The sequence below is a fragment of the Hyperoodon ampullatus genome, assembly GCF_949752795.1.
Source record: "Hyperoodon ampullatus genome assembly, chromosome: 13".
In the NCBI taxonomy this organism is placed as follows: domain Eukaryota; kingdom Metazoa; phylum Chordata; class Mammalia; order Artiodactyla; family Ziphiidae; genus Hyperoodon; species Hyperoodon ampullatus.
The window spans coordinates 23,494,608-23,508,721 of NC_136926.1; the positions used below are offsets into that span (position 1 = coordinate 23,494,608).

Below are 14,114 nucleotides of genomic sequence, written 5' to 3' on the forward strand. Positions count from 1 at the left end.
TTTTTCACAGCTTAAATTTTCTGGGGAAAAAAAAAAGCTTTGAGGAAAGAGATGGTGTCTTAAACTTTCCATACAGTTTCTATCATGATGGTAACAGTTATCATTTATTGAATACTTCCTAAATGCCAGATATTCATACACTTAATTCTCAAAACAACTCAATGAGGTAGGTACCCCAAACCATATATCTAGTAAATGGCGAAGGGGGGTTTTGACTCGAGATCTTAGCCAATACAGTACTGCCTCTGAAGTAGCTTAAGTCCTTGCTACTCAAAGTGTGGCCTGTGGACCAGCAGCATTGGCAGCAGTAACCTAAGTCAGGGGTTGGCAAACTTTTTCTGTAAAGGCCCACATAGTAAATATTTTCAGCTTTGCTGGCTTTAGGGTCTCAGTTGCAACTACTCAACTCAGCTCTACCATGGTAGCACAAAAGCAGCCTTAGACAGGATCAACTTCCAGCATGACAGGGTGAGGAGCTCCACTGACCTGGTTCCCTGTAAACTGGTAAAACATTAAAAAAAAAAAACAATTTAAACCCTCCGGAAATTGTCCTAAGGGCAGACATCAAGTGAAGAAACAGCTACTCAAGAAAATCTATGAAAATTCGGTAAGAAAGGCAAGAATTTGTGATATTTGTTTTTGTTTTGGCCGAGAGGCATAAGGGATCTTAGTTCCCTGACTGGGGATCGAACCCACGCCCCCTGCAGTGGAAGCATGGAGTCTTAACCACTGGACTGCCAGGGAAGTCGTGAGAGTTTGTGGTATTTGAACCAAGACCACTACTACCGTCCCTGCTCCCAGCTCTCGACAATGGCTGCAACCCAGTACACTGGGCTCCCTCTCCCCCTAGCTCCCAGTCAGACAGCTTTCTTCCCAGGAGGAGCATGACTTTAGGGCTTCTCCTGCCCAAGGCTACTTGCTGCTGAGGCTAAATCCTGGGTGAGTGAAGCTGAAAGATGGGGCTTCCTTCCTTCACCCAGCTCCCACTTATGGAATGGAAGCTGTACTCTGGGCATGGCCCACCGAGAGTACTGTGGTCCCAGTTGCTCTATCCCCACCCTCAGTTTGTGAGATGGTGGTACCAGCCAGGAGAGGCAAACTGAGAAGACCTCAGGCTAGTGTGTCTCCCCCTCCCCCCTTCTATCAAGAGCTCAGAGATTTTGCCTGGAGGGAGAAGCAGGCTCCTAATCTCTTCCCAGAAAGTAGTGACTTCATTTGTAGTAGAGTGTGGAGAAATTTATGCCTAAGGGTGCTTTCAAGAACTGTGGAGGTTTTAGTGAAAGGCAATTGGGAGGAGATTTGTGGATTTAATAAAGATACAGCCTAGACTGTAAGCCAGCTAGTTTGCAGGAGAGAATAAGACAGCTAGGAAGAGCCCTCCTGGGGTCAGAACAAATATCAAACACTAATCTCAAAAGAGCCACCTTTTGATTGGATTACTTTATAGAACAAGCTATGCCCCAGGGCATTGTTGAAAATAATAGAATAATATACCACAATTAGTGGAGTTTAACGGTTGGGTGTGACCAGGGAAAGAGAGGGAGAGTCCTACTAAGACCACTGTCATCTTGGGTGACTTTGGGCAAATCCAAAGATATGTCTTCCTGAGGAGCAACATCATAGGCCTTAACACTGTTACAGGGGAAATAGATTTCACTAAAACAGTCCAGCCAGTCACTAAACAAATAAACAAGCAAATAACAGTAACCAGCCCAGTTGGGTGGGGGGGAACCACTCCCTAGAGTTGCTGTAAATATGTTCACAGAACTAAAAGAAAGCATGATTAAGAAGGAAGGTATAATGACATTTTTGCATCAACTAGATTTACTCTTTATCAGTAAAGAGATATGAATTATAAAAAGAACCAAATTGAAATCCTGGAATTGGGGCTTCCCTTGTGGTGCAGTGGTTAAGAATCCGCCTGCCAATGCAGGGGACACCGGTTCGAGCCCTGGTCCGGGAAGATCCCACATGCCGTGGAGCAACTAAGCCCGTGTGCCACAACTCCTGAAGCCCGGGTGCCTAGAGCCCATGCTCTGCAACAAGAGGAGCCACCGCAAAGAGAAGCCTGCACACCACAACAAAGAGTAGCCCCCGCTCACCACACTAGAGAAAGCCTGTGCACAGCAACAAAGACCCAACGCAGCCAAAATAATAAAATAAATTAAATTAATTAATTAAAAAAAATTCTGGAATTAGAAAATACAATGACTGAAATAAAAAGTTCACTAGAGGGGCTCAAGGTAGATTCCAACAGGCAGAAGAAATAATTAGTGTACTTGAAGATAGATTGATAGAGAGCATGTAAGGTGAAGAGTAGAGAGAAGAAGAATGAAGAAAAATGTAGAGCCTCAGAGAAATGTGAGGATCATTCAGTGCACCAACATGTGTGATGGGACTACCAGAGGAGAGGAGAGAGAAAAAATATTCCCAAAAAATTGGCTGAAACTTCCTAAATTAATTGAAAAACAATAACCTGTATATTTAGGAAGCTCAATGAACTCCAAGGAGGATAAACACAAAGAGATTCACAGACACATCATAGTAAAAATGCTGAAAGTCAGACAGGGAGAAAACCTGGAAGGCAACAAGAGAAAAATGACTTGACACTTATAAGGGAACCCCAATAAGATTAACAGCTAACTTCTCAGCAGAAGCTGTGGAGGCCAGAGGCAGTGGGATAACATTCAAAGTGCTCAAAGAAAAAACTTGTCAACTAGGAAACCTATCTCCAGCATAGCTGGATATAAATGAAAAGGACATTTCAAAAACAAAGTTAAATAAAGACTTTCCCAGATAAACAAAAACAGAGACTTTGTTGTTTAAAGACCCACCTTACAAGAAATATTGAAGGAAGCTTTTCAGGCCTAAAGCAAGTGACCCCAGATAGTAATTCAAATCCATGTGAAAAAAATCAAAGAGCACCAGTAAATGTAATAATATAATTATAAAAGACAGTATAAATGTATATTTTCCTCCTTCTTTTAACTGATTTAAAATGCAATTATATAAAATAATTTGTATATAATATACAATAATATTTGTATATACTATATTGTTGGGCCTATAACATGGAAATGTAATATATGTTTAATAGGTGTGCCAATAACAGTACAAAGGAGGTGAGTGAAAACCAAGCTGTAATAGGCTAAGGAAATGACTACAGATGGTAAAGTAATAACTACAACAATGTATTGCTGGGTTTGTAACTTTATTAAATAGTATACAATAGTTATAATACTATAAAAAAGGGGGAAGGGAACAGAACTATGTAGAATAACATTTCTATATAATTGCTGCAGTTAAGCTAGTATAAATCTGAAGCTGATTCTTTTTTTACTATATATATATATTTTAAATTAGTATAATTATTTACTTTTTGGCTGCATTTGATTTTCATTGCTGTGCGCGGGCTCTCTCTACTTGCAGCGAGCAGGGGCTACTCTTTGTTGAGGTGCGTGGGCTTCTCATTGCAGTGGCTTCTCTTGTTGTGGAGCACGGGATCTAGGCATGCAGCTTCAGTAGTTGCAGCACGTAGGCTCAGTAGTTGTGGCTTGCGGGCTCTAGAGTGCAGGCTCAGTAGTTGTGGTGCATGGGCTTAGTTGCTCTGCGGCATGTGGGATCTTCCGGGACCAGGGCTTGAACCCATGTCCCCTGCATTGGCAGGCGGATTCTTAACCACTGCACCACCAGGGAAGTCCAATATATATAGTTTTTGATGTGAACCATTTTTAAAGTTTTTATTGAGTTTGTTACAATTTTGCTTCTGTTTCTTGGCCCCAAGGCATGTGGGATCTTAGCTCCCCAACCAGGGGTTGAACCTGCATTGGAAGGCGAAGTCTTAACCACTGGACCGCCAGGGAAGTCCCTCTGAAGCTGATTCTGATAAGTCAGGATTATGTGGTTAAACCCTAGAGTAACCACTTAAAAAAAAAATCTTTAAAAATACAGTGGAAAAATAAATAAATAAATAATGGAAAAATTATTAAAGAAATTTAAATGCTTCATTAGAAACTATTCACTTAATGCAAATCAAGTAGTAAAGGAGGAATAGAGAAGTAAAAAAGACAAGAAAAACATAGAAAACAAAAAATAAAATGGCAGTTGTATCCCAAATAGTTAGATAACTTAAATGAAGTGGACAAATTCCTAAAATGAAACCAGCTACCAAAAGTGACTCAAGAAGAAAGATAATCTGAATAGACCTATAACAACTTAAAGAGTAAATTAGCAATAAAAATACTACTTACAGTAAAAAACCCATGTTCTACCCAGTAGTGGCCCAGGTGGCTTCACCACTGAATTCTACCAAACATTTCACGATCAATAAATACCAATTCTTCACAAACGAGGAGGGACCACGTCCCAGCTCATTTTATGAGGCCATCATTATCCTGATAGCGAAACAAGACAAAGATAACACAAGAAAACTAGAGATCAATATCTCTTATGAGTATGGAAGCCACAATCCTTAACAAAAATGTTAGGAATCCAGCAACATATTAAAGAAACTATACTCCATAACCAAGTGAGATTTATCCCAGAAATGCAAGGTTGGTTTAACATCAAAAAATCAATTAATGTAATATATATTATCAATAGAACAAAAAGCAGAAATTACAGGATTATCTCAATAGATGCAGAAAAAGCACTTGACAAAGTGCAACAGCATTTCATGATAAAAGCACCCAACAAAATAGGAATAGAAGGGAACAGCCCAATATCACACTTAATGGTGAAAGACTGGATGTTTACTCTTTAAGATCAGGAATAAGACAAGGATGTCCACTCTCACCACTTCTATTCAACATTGTACTGCTGGTTCTAGCCAGGACAATTAGGCAAGACATGAAATAAAAGGCATGTATATTGGAAAGGAAGAAGTAAACCTATGTCTATTTACACATAATATTATCTTGTATACAGATATTTAAATTATTTATTTATTTAACATCTTTATTGGAGTATAATTGCTTTACAATGGTGTGTTAGTTTCTGCTGTACAACAAAGTGAATCAGCTATACATATACATACATCCCCATATCTCCTCCCTCTTGCATCTCCCTCCCACCCTCCCTATCCCACCCCTTTAGGTGGACACAAAGCACCAAGCTGATCTCCCTGTGCTATGCGGCTGCTTCTCACTAGCTATCTATTTTACATTTGGTAGTATATATATGTCCATGCCACTCTCTCACTTTGTCCCAGCTTACCCTTCCCCCTCCCTGTGTCCTCAAATCCATTCTCTACATCTGCGTCTTTATTCCTGTCCTGCCACTAGGTTCTTCAGAACCTTTTCTTTTTAGATTCCATATATTTGTGTTAGCATATGGTATTTGTTTTTCTCTTTCTGACTTATTTCACTCTGTTTGACAGTCTCTAAGTCCATCCACCTCGCTACAAATAACTCAGTTTCATTTCTTTTTATGGCTGAGTAATATTCCATTGTATATATGTGCCACATCTTCTTTATCCATTCATCTGTCGATGGATACTTAGGTGGCTTCCATGTCCTGGCTATTGTAAATAGAGCTGCAGTGAACATTGTGGTACATGACTCTTTTTGAATTATGGTTTTCTCAGGGTATTTGCCCAGTGGTGGGATTGCTGGGTCGTATGGTAGTTGTATTTTTAGTTTTTGAAGGAACCTCCATACTGTTCTCCATAGTGGCTGTATCAATTTGCATTCCCACCAACAGTGCAAGAGGGTTCCCTTTTCTCCACACCCTCTCTAGCATTTATTGTTTGTAGATTTTTTGATGATGGTCATTTTAACTGGTGTGAGGTGATACCTCATTGTAGTTTTGATTTTCATTTCTCTAATGATTAGTGTTGTTGAGCATGCTTTCATGTGTTTGTTGGCAATCTGTATATCTTCTTTGGAGAAATATCAATTTAGGTCCTCTGCCCATTTTTGGATTGGGTTGTTTGTTTTTTTCATATTGAGCTGCATGAGCTGCTTGTATATTTTGGAGTTTAATCCTTTGTCAGTTGCTTCATTTGCAAATATTTTCTACCATTCTGAGGGTTGTCTTTTGTCCTGTTTATGTTTTCCTTTGCTGTGCAAAAGCTCTTAAGTTTCATTACGTCCCATTTGTTTATTTTTGTTTTTATTTCCATTTCTCTAGGAGGTGGGTCAAAAAGGATCTTGCTGTGATTTATGTCATGGAGTGTTCTACCTATGTTTTCCTCTAGGAGTTTTATAGTGTCTGGCCTTACATTTAGGTCATTAATCCATTCTGAGTTTATTTTTGTGTATGGTGTTAGGGAGTGTTCTAATTTCATTCTTTTACATGTAGCTGTCCAGTTTTCCCAGCACCATCTATTGAAGAGACTGTCTTTTCTCCATTGTATATTCTTGCCTCTTTTATCAAAGATAAGTTGACCATATGTGCGTGGGTTTATCTCTGGGCTTTCTATCCTGTTCCATTGATCTATATTTCTGTTTTTGTGCCAGGACCATACTGTCTTGATTAATGTAGCTTTGTAGTATAGTCTGAAGTCAGGGAGTCTGATTCCTCCAGCTCCGTTTTTCTTTCTCAAGATTGCTTTGGCTATTTGGGGTCTTTTGTGTTTCCATACAAATTGTGAAATTTTTTGTTCTAGTTCTGTGAAAAATGCCATTGGTAGTTTGATAGGGATTGCATTGAATCTGTAGATTGCTCTGGGTAGTAGAGTCATTTTCACAATGTTGATTCTTCCAATCCAGGAACATGGTATATCTCTCCATCTGTTTGTATCATCTTCAATTTCTTTCATCAGTGTCTTATAGTTTTCTGCATACAGGTCTTTTGTCTCCTTAGGTAGGTTTATTCCTAGGTATTTTATTCTTTTTGTTGCAGTGGTAAATGGCAGTGTTTCCTTAATTTCTCTTTCAGATTTTTCATCATTAGTGTATAGGAATGCAAGAGATTTCTGTGCATTAATTTTGTATCCTGCTACTCTACCAAATTCATTGATTAGCTCTAGTAGTTTTCTGGTAGTATCTTTAGGATTCTCTATGTATAGTATCATGTCACCTGCAAACAGTGACTGTTTTACTTCTTCTTTTCCGATTTGGATTCCTTTTATTTCCTTTTCTTCTCTGATTGCTGTGGCTAAAACTTCCAAAGCTATGTTGAATAATAGTGGTGAGAGTGGACAACCTTGTCTTGTTCCTGATCTTAGAGGAAATGGTTTCAGCTTTTCACCATTGGGGACGATATTGGCTGTGTGCTTGTCATATATGGCCTTTTTTATGTTGAGGTAAGTTCCCTCTGCCTACTTTCTGGAGGGTTTTTATCATAAATGGGTGTTGAATTTTGTCAAAAGCTTTTTCTGCATCTTTGAGATGATCATATGGTTTTTCTCCTTCAGTTTGTTAATATGGTTTATCACATTGATTGATTTGCTTATGTTGAAGAGTCCTTGCATTCCAGGGGTAAACCCCACTTGATCATGTTGTATGATCCTTTTATAATGTGCTGTTGAATTCTGTTTGCTAGTATTTTGTTGAGGATTTTTGCATCTATGTTCATCAGTGATATTGGCCTGTAGTTTTCTTTTTTTGCGGCATCTTTGTCTGGTTTTGGTATCAGGGTGATGGTGGCCTCGTAGAATGAGTTTGGGAGTGTTCCTGCCTCTGCTATATTTTGGAAGAGTTTGAGAAGGATAGGTTTTAGCTCTTCTCTAAATGTTTGATAGAATTAGTCTCTGAAGCCATCTGGTCCTGGGCTTTTGTTTGTTGGAAGATTTTAAATCACAGTTTCAATTTCAATGCTTCTGATTGGTCTGTTTATATTTTCTATTTCTTCCTCATTCAGTCTTGGAAGGTTGTGCTTTTCTAAGAATTTGTCCATTTCTTCCAGGTTGTCCATTTTATTGGCATAGAGTTGCTGTAGTAATCTCTCATGATCCTTTGTATTTCTGCAGTGTCAGTTGTTACTTCTCCATTTTCATTTCTAATTCTATTGATTTGAGTCTTCTCGCTTTTTTTCTTGTTGAGCCTGGCTAATGGTTTATCAACTTTGTTTATATTCTCAAAGAACCAGCTTTTAGTTTTATTGATCTTTTCTATTGTTTCCTTCATTTCTTTTTCATTTATTTCTGATCTGATCTTATGATTTCTTTCCTTCTGCTAACTTTGGGTTTTTTTTGTTCTTCTTTCTCTAATTGCTTTAGGTGTAAGTTTAGGTTGTTTATTTGAGATGTTTCTTGTTTCTTGAGGTAGGTAGATGTTTTTTGTTTCTTGTATTGCTCTAAATTTCCCTCTTAGAACTGCTTTTGCTTCATCCCATAGGTTTTGGGTCTTCGTGTTTGTGTGTTTTTTTTTTAAAAAGTTGTTTATTTATTTATTTATTTTGTCTGTGTTGGGTCTTCGTTGCAGTGCACGGGCTTTCTCTAGTTGTGGTGAGTGGGGGCTACTCTTCATTTTGGTGCACGGGCTTCTCACTGCAATGACGTCTCTTGTTGCAGAGAATGGGCTCTAGGCACGCGGGCTTCAGTAGTTGTGGCTTGCAGGCTCTAGAGCCCAGGCTTAGTAGTTGTGGCACACAGGCTTAGTTGCTCCACAGCATGTGGGATCTTCCCGGACCAAGACTCGAACCTGTATCCCCTGCACTGGCAGGTGGATTTTTAACTGCTGCGCCACCAGGGAAGTCCAGGTCGTTGTGTTTTTATTGTCATTTGTTTCTAAATATTTTTTGATTTCCATTTTGATTTCCTCAGTGATCCCTTGGTTATTTAGTAGTGTATTGTTTAGCCTCCATGTGTTTGTATATTTTACAGATTGTTTCCTGTAATTGATATCTAGTCTCATAACGTTGTGGTCAGAAAAGATACTTGATATGATTTCAATTTTCATAAATTTACTAAGGCTTGATTTGTGATTCAAGGTGTGATCCATCTTGGAGAATGTTCCATGAGCACTTGACATGGAAGTGTAATCTGCTGTTTTTGGATGGAATGTCCTATAAGTATCAGTTAAGTCCATCTTGTATAATGTATTATTTAAAGCTTGTGTTTCCTTATTACTTTTTTGTCTGGATGATCTGTCCATTGATGTAACTGAGGTGTTAAAGTCCCCCACTATTATTGTGTTACTGTCGATTTCCTCTTTTATAGCTGTTAGTAGTTGCCTTATGTATTGAGGTGCTCCTATGTTGGGTGCATATATATTTGTAATTGTTATATCTTCTTCTTGGATTGATCCCTTGATCATTATGTAGTGTCCTTCCTTGTCTCTTGTAATATTCTTTATTTTATTTATTTATTTATTTTTTTTTTTTGCGGTACGCAGGCCTCTCACTCTTGTGGCCTCTCCCGTTGCGGACCACAGGCTCAAGACGCGCAGGCTCAGCGGCCATGGCTCACGGGCTCAGCCGCTTCGCGGCACGTGGTATCCTCCCAGACCAGGGCACGAACCCGCATCCCCTGCATCGGCAGGTGGACTCTCAACCACTGCGCCACCAGGGAAGCCCCATTCTTTATTTTAAAGTCTATTTTATCTGATATGAGTATTGCTACTCCAGCTTTCTTTTGATTTCCATTTGCATGGAATATCTTTTTCCATCCCCTCACTTTCAGTCTGTATGTGTCCCTAGGTCTGAAGTGGGTCTCTTGTAGACAGTATATATATGGGTCTTGTTTTTGTATCCATTCAGGGAGCCTGTGTCTTTTGGTTGGAGCATTTAATCCAGTCACGTTTAAGGTAATTATCGATATGTATGTCCCTATTACCATTTTCTTAATTGTTATGGGTTTGTTTTTATAGGTCCTTTTCTTCTCTTGTGTTTCCCACTTAGAGAAGTTCCTTTAGCATTTGTTGTAAAGCTGGTTTGGTGGTGCTGAATTCTCTTAGGTTTTGCTTGTCTGTAAAGCTTTTGATTTCTCCATCAATTCTGAACGAGATCCTTGCCAGGTAGAGTAATCTTGGTTGTAGGTTCTTCCCTTTCATCATTTTAAATATATTGGAAATACCATTTTACCATAATGAGAGCCAACCAGTTGTATGACTAGAATCAAAAAGACATATAGGGACTTCCCTGGTGGCGCAGTGGTTAAGAATCTGCCTGCCAATGCAGGTGACACGGGTTCGAACCCTGGTCCGGGAAGATCCCATATGCCGTGGAGCAACTAGGCCCATGCGCCACACCTACTGTGCCTTTGCTCTAGAGCCCGCGAGCCACGACTGCTGAGCCCACGTGCTACAACTACTGAAGCCCGTGCACCTAGAGCCCATGCTCTGCAACAAGAGAAGCCACCGCAATGAGAAGCCCACACACCGCAATGAAGAGTAGCCCCCACTCACCGCAACTAGAGAAAGCCTGTGAGCAGCAACGAAGACCCAATGCAGCCAAAAATAAATAAATAAAATAAATTTTTAAAAAAGACATATAATAACAAGTGTTGGTGAGAATATGAAGAAATTGGAATCCTCATATACCACTGGTGGTGATGTAAAATGGTGCAGCGACTTTGGAAGAGTCTGACAGTTCCTTTAACAGTTGAGCATAGAGTTACCATATGGTCCAGCAATTTTACTTGTAGGTATCTACTCAAAAGTGAAAACATGTCTATAGAGAAGCTTGTACATGAATGTTTATAGTAGCATTATTCATAAAAGCCAAAAGTGGAAACAACCCAGATGTCCATCAGATGATGAATGGATAAACAAAATGTGGTCTGTCTGTACAATGAGATATTATTTAGCAATAAAAAAGAAGGAGGTAACAATACATGCTACAACATGGATGAACCTTGAAAACATTATAAGTGGAAGAAGCCAGTCACAAAAGATCATATATTATATGATTCCATTCATATACAAGTCTATTATAGGGATATCTATAATGAAAGTAGATTTGTGATTGCTTAGGGCTGGGAAATTAGGTGCGGGGATAGGGGCACTATAGCTAAAGAGTACGAGGTTTCTTTTTAAGGTGATGAAAATGTTCTAAACTTGACTCTGATGGCTGCACAATTTGGTGACTATGCTAAAAACCATTTACCTGTACACTTTAAATAGGTGAATTTTAAGGTATGTGAATTATATCTCAATAGAGCTGTTTTTTAAAAAGCAGCCTTTGAGGGCCTCCCTGGTGGCGCAGTGGTTGAGAGTCCGCCTGCCGATGCTAGGGGACAGGGGTTCGTGCACCGGTCCGGGAAGATCCCACATGCCGCGGAGTGGCTAGGCCCGTGAGCCATGGCCGCTGAGCCTGCGCGTCCGGAGCCTGTGCTCCGCAACGGGAGAGGCCATGACAGTGAGAGGCCCGCGTACTGCAAAAAAACAAAAAGCAGCCTTTGATAAAATTAAAAAATAATAGACATGACTTTGTTCCAATAAAACTTTCTTTATGGACATTGAAATTTGAATTTCATGTAATTTTCACAGGTGAGGAAATGTTATTAAAATTTGGGGGGGGGATTTCTCTGGCAGTCCAGTGGTTAGGACTCCACGCTTTCACTGCCGAGGGCCCGGGTTTGATCCCTGGTCGGGGAACTACAATCCCACAAGCCGCACAGCATGGCCAAAAAATAAAATAAAATAAAAAAATTTTTTAAATTAAAAAAAGTTTTCTTCAATCATTTAAAAGTGTAAAACTCATTCTTAGTTCTCAAACTGCAGTAGGTTGGACTTGTCTTGTGGACCACAGTTTACTGACCCCTGATCGAAGTTACTATTTGATACATGTTGTGAGAGACTGACCCACAGGGAAAGGAATTTTTTGTGACATTTGTTCGGCCATAATTTTGCAATGAAAAACTCTTAGTTTTTCTTTTTTAAACAGACCCCAGACCCAGAGGATGGACACTATTATCAATGTCAGGATTTCTCAACCTTGAAACTATTGACATTTTGGCTGGAGGGTTCTTTGTGGTGAGGACTACCCTGTGCACTGTAGGATGTGTAGCGACATCACTGGCCTCCACCTATTAGATTACAGGAGCACCTCCTACCTTGCCCCAGTTGTGACAACTAAAAAGTGTCTTCAGACACCGTCAACTGACCCTGAAGGCAAAACACACTCCTCTTCCCTCCACCCTATCCTCCACCACATTGAGAACCAGTGGAAGGAATAATAGTAGTGATATTCAGAGAGACAGACTGTTACAACATATAGCCTGTCAGGCTTTAATGTACACATACATGACCTGAGGATCTTGGTAAAATGCAGATTCTGATTCTGTAGTTCTGCGGTTGACTGAGAATTCTGCATTTCTAACAAATTCTCGAGTGATGCCAATGCTACTGGTCCAGGGACCACACTAAAGTAGCGAAGCAGTAGTAGTAGTAGTAAAAAGTAGTAGTAGAGGGCCTCCCTGGTGGTGCAGTGGTTAAGAATCCGCCTGCCAATGCAGGGGACACAGGTTCGAGCCCTGGTCCGGGAAGATCCCACATGCCTCGGAGCAACTAAGCCCGTGAGCCACAAGTACTGAGCCTGCGCTCTACGGCCCGCAAGCCACAGCTACTGAGCCCGTGTGCCATAACTACTGAAGCCCGCTCTCCACAACCAGAAAGGCCACCGTGATGAGAAGCCCGCGCACCACAACAAAGAGTATCCCTCACTCAATGCAACTAGAGAAAGCCTGTGCGCAGAAACGAAGACCCAACGTAGCCAAAAATAAAATAAATAAATTTATAAAAATAAAAAAGGGAGTAGTAGAGAGTACACAGGCTTTGAAATAAGACAGACCTGGGCTGGAATTCCAGCTAAACTACTTAAAGCTCGGATAAGATACTCAAGCTCTCTGAACCTCAGCATGCACATCAGTAAAATGGAACTACTATTACTGACCCTGCAAGGTTGTTCTAAGGACTCATGGAATGCTTAGTGCTGGGCAGAAACGAAGGGACTATAGTTGGCCTAAAGCAGGAGGCTTGGGTCACCATGGGCACTGACTGCCCTGTTGTGATTTGTCCAGCCGTTGTATCTCATCAAACCTCAAATTTCCAGTGAAAATACCTCTTTGTAAACCATGTTCAAATATTCTGTCGAGGGCTTCCCTGGTGGCGCAGTGGTTGAGAGTCTGCCTGCCGATGCAGGGGACACGGGTTCGTGCCCGGGTCCGGGAAGATCCCACATGCCGCGGAGCAGCTGGGCCCGTGAGCCATGGCCGCTGAGCCTGTGCGTCCGGAGCCTGTGCTCTGCAATGGGAGAGGCCACAGCAGTGAGAGGCCCGTGTAACGCAAAAATAAATAAATAAATAATTCTGTTGAAAGTAATGGTAGTTTGATTTATGATGATGGAGAGAACTCTGAGAAGCCACTAGTCTTCTGCTCTATTTTTATGTTGTACATTAACTGAGCAAGATGCTAATGCGAGAAGATGCTAATGCAAAGATGCATTTTGAAAAAAAGAGAGATGGTACTTGAGGAATTCTTGGTTTTATTGAGGTCAGATGTAGGTGGCTTTCTAAGAAGGACTCAATTTCAGAACCAGTGGTAGTTAACATATGAATCATGTTAATGATGCTAATCATTTCAGACTTTTTTGCTGCAGAGATGGGGGGAAAATCTCTTTCTTGCACCACTTACTGCATTGCACAATTGGCTTGATGCTTTGGGATTTTTCCACTTGAAAGATTTGATAGTTGTCATTTTGAGAAAGTGGGTGCTGAATGTAATTTGCCAGGAGGCTAAACGGTTCTGTTATTTCTTTTCTAGGCAGGAATTTTACTCTAATAATTCAATCTATCAGTAAGAAGAGCCAAATATGAAAAATTTCTCAAACTTGAGTTGTGAGAGATTCTAATACCATCTTGTATCAAAACCAAAGCCTCCTTCTCCTGTTTGTTGGCATCCCAAACATTTTCACATACCCAAGCACAATTATGATTGGATTAAATACCAACATTACAGATCATTTTAGCATACAAGTGGACATACAGTGGTCCATGACGGGCGGAACTTTCAAAAGGAGAAGACAGAAAGAACAACTCTGGTGATTTCAGTAAGGTGTTAAATCCTAGACTCCCCAAGATCGAGGCAAATGATTCCCTTCCAGGATGTAAACTCCAGGAGGGAGTTCAAACTGGTGTTTGAACCCTGGCTTCTCCGTGGAGCTCTTCTGTGACCTTGGGCAAATCTCTTTTTTCTCCCAGGCCTCAGTTCTTCCACTGCAAAACAGGGGGA

The 14,114-nt window shown here is 40.4% G+C and overlaps 1 protein-coding gene across 9 annotated transcripts in view; it reads left to right on the forward strand.

Moving 5' to 3' along the window:
* NF2 (NF2, moesin-ezrin-radixin like (MERLIN) tumor suppressor) overlaps positions 1–14,114 on the forward strand; it is a gene marked incomplete at both ends in the record, with an annotated part of 77,191 nt that overhangs the window by 545 nt on the left and 62,532 nt on the right. The window lies entirely within an intron of this gene.